Source organism: Canis lupus, chromosome 2 (assembly GCF_003254725.2).
Source record: "Canis lupus dingo isolate Sandy chromosome 2, ASM325472v2, whole genome shotgun sequence".
In the NCBI taxonomy this organism is placed as follows: Eukaryota; Metazoa; Chordata; class Mammalia; order Carnivora; family Canidae; genus Canis; species Canis lupus.
The window spans coordinates 44,421,390-44,424,284 of NC_064244.1; the positions used below are offsets into that span (position 1 = coordinate 44,421,390).

A 2,895-nucleotide genomic window follows, 5' to 3' on the forward strand; every position below is an offset into this window, starting at 1 on the left:
AACCACCTGTGTGATCTTGAGCAATTTGCCTTCCCTCTCTATGCCTCCATTTCTTCATCTATAAAAGAGATAGCGATGGTACCTACTTCACAGGGTTATTTAGAGGATTGAGTGAACTAATGCCTATTCATAGTACCTGATACATAGGAAAGACTCAATGATTCTTGGCTATTATTACGATACAGACTATAAACACACAAATGAACCTCACTCCCAGTCTACAAACATACACAGCTCTTCGTGACTCTGACGTGGCAAAGGAGAAAGAGTAGGTCTTGCCCATTTCCTTCCCTCACTTTCCATATCCAAGGCTCCACTGTGGGTGAAACAATGCCAACAAGGACGACAGCAAGATGCAAAGGTACAGAAGCAAGAGGGAGCGTGACTTTGGAAAACAATGAAAAGCCCAGACCAGCTAGAACGGAAGAAAATTAACTGGGATAGTTTAATTCTTGCACTCATCAATAAACACTGATAAAATGTGAAACCATCTAACAAGGAAACTCTCTAGTGGTTCAAAACCCATTTGAGGAGGACATTCTCAGCACTAGAAGTGGCGGCAGGAGTACTTGCTACAAGGGTTGCACTGAGCACCATCAGGACCAGGATCAACACACCCACGCTCTATCACCCAAGGTGCTCTTAATTCACAATGTGCTGACAATGCTATGTCCTGACCCAAAGAGTCTGGACAAGACTTTGAAAAATTAGCACCCATGTTCCTTATACCTCCCCCCAAATCTCAGGAGCTTGCTATGTTTGTCAATTATCTACAAAGGTAATTCTTTCTAAAGATGTATTATTGTTACTTATGTATTTATTCATGAGAGACCCAGAGAGAGAGGCAGAGACCTAGGCAGAGGGAGAAGCAAGCTCCATGTGGGGAGCCTAACACGGGACTTGATCCCAAGACCCCGGGATCACGACCTGAGCCAAAGGCAGACGCTCAACCACTGAGCCACTCAGGTGTCCCTCAAAGGTAATTCTTAATGGTAGGGAATGAGGGTAGCTTGATGTTCCCATGGAGGAACTTCTCAGAATCATCTGGGGTTTTCAACTGCTCACTACATAAGTCCCCAGAGATGGTGATACGTACTTACCTACTTGCTAATGGTGTGCTGGGGTGTGGAAGCTAGCTCCTACAAGCTCACAAGAGCAGATTTCCATTTCTCCTTCCAACTCTGTGCTCAGTGGCATCCCATCGGTAGCTCGAAAGCAACATGGTGGGAATATTTACGTGGGAAGTGGCAACCACTGTACACCAGGGCTTCCCCTGCCGCGGCCCCAGACAGCTGCTTTTTCAACACTTATCAACACACCACTGCCACACATTTTTAAGAATCACTGCAGAAAAGGTTCATGTTAGTAAGGATAACATATTATATCTGCCTCCTGCCGTGTGGGACTGGAAAGAGAGACTTCAATGTTCTATAGTACATGCAGACCTATGCTGGGTGCTGGGAGGCCTCTGTTCTCCAGAAGGGTCAGATATTTTATAACTTGAAGCGAAGTGATGAGCTCAGCTCTGACGCTGGAAAGACACACTGGAAAGCCCTATTGTGAAGGAACACAAGGAGGATCTGCTCTTTTGATACTTCGGATTTGGGTGATAAGCAAGGTACGAAGCATAAGGCAGTGAGTGATACGTATGACCGACAAAGGAATAGAAGGGAAGGGAGAAGAAATGGGTAGGAAATATCAGAAAGGGGGACAGAACATGAAGACTCCTAACTCTGGGAAACAAACTAGGGGTGGTGGAAGGGGAGGAGGGCAAGGGGTGGGGGAGGATGGGTGATGAGCACTGAGGGGGGCACTTGATGGGATGAGCACTGGGTGTTATTCTGTATGTTGACAAATTGAACACCAACAAAAAATAAACTTATTATTTAAAAAAAAAATGAGGTGCCAAGCAACTGGTGTAAGTACTAAATACTCAAAAAAGAGGAGAGGGGATTGAGGGTGGCTACTATGTGCCATGCACAGCACTAGATTCTAAAGACTCTAGTGAGCAAGAAAGGCCTGATCATTGACCTTGGAGTACTCTCCACCAGGCACGGTGCCTCTGGAGGTGCGTCTGACGACTGCATCAGAGTCATGCCTGGGGATCCAAGATGAAGGCCAGCAGGAGGCTGACGGAGGAGCTTGAAGAAATCTGCAAATGTGGAATGAAAAACTTCCGTAACATCCAGGTTGATGAAGCTAATTTATTGACTTGGCAAGGGCTTATTGTTCCTGACAACCCTCCATATGACAAGGGGGCCTTCAGAATCGAAATCAACTTTCCAGCAGAGCACCCATTCAAACCACCGAAGATCACATTTAAAACAAAGATCTATCAGCCGAACATCAAACATCGATGAAAAGGGGCAGGTCTGTCTGTCAGTAATTAGTGCTGAAAACTGGAAGCCAGCACCCAAAACCGACCAAGCAATCCAGTCCCTCATAGCACTGGTGAACGACCCCCAGCCCGAGCACCCACTTCGGGCTGACCTAGCTGAAGAATACTCTAAGGACCATAAAAAATTCTGCAAGAACACTGAAGAGTTTGCAAAGAAATATGGGGAGAAGTGATCTGTGGACTAAACTTTGTCACCACCGATTCCAGCAAGCGTGAGCGGAGACCCCGAGCAGCCCATTGGGACACCCCACAAAGCAGGACTCTGTGGAAAATTGACACGTGCCTCCTGGCATTTGCTTGTGGCAGTTACCAACTTTCTACAGTTTTCTAAATCAAAAGTGGTCTAGGTAATCTGTAAAGAAAGGATTAAAAATTTAAGATGCTCTAGTTCTGCTTTCTTTGTTTTAAAAATCATTGCTTCAGACAGAACGTAAAGACTGCTAACTCTGGGAAACGAACTAGGGGTGGTAGAAGGGGAGGAGGGCGGGCGGTGGGAG

At 46.0% G+C, this 2,895-nt stretch overlaps 1 pseudogene; it reads left to right on the forward strand.

Moving 5' to 3' along the window:
* The first annotated feature begins 2,109 nt into the window (after positions 1 to 2,109).
* LOC112660359 (ubiquitin-conjugating enzyme E2 L3-like) lies at positions 2,110 to 2,580 on the forward strand (annotated as a pseudogene).
* The last annotated feature ends 315 nt before the right edge of the window (positions 2,581 to 2,895 follow it).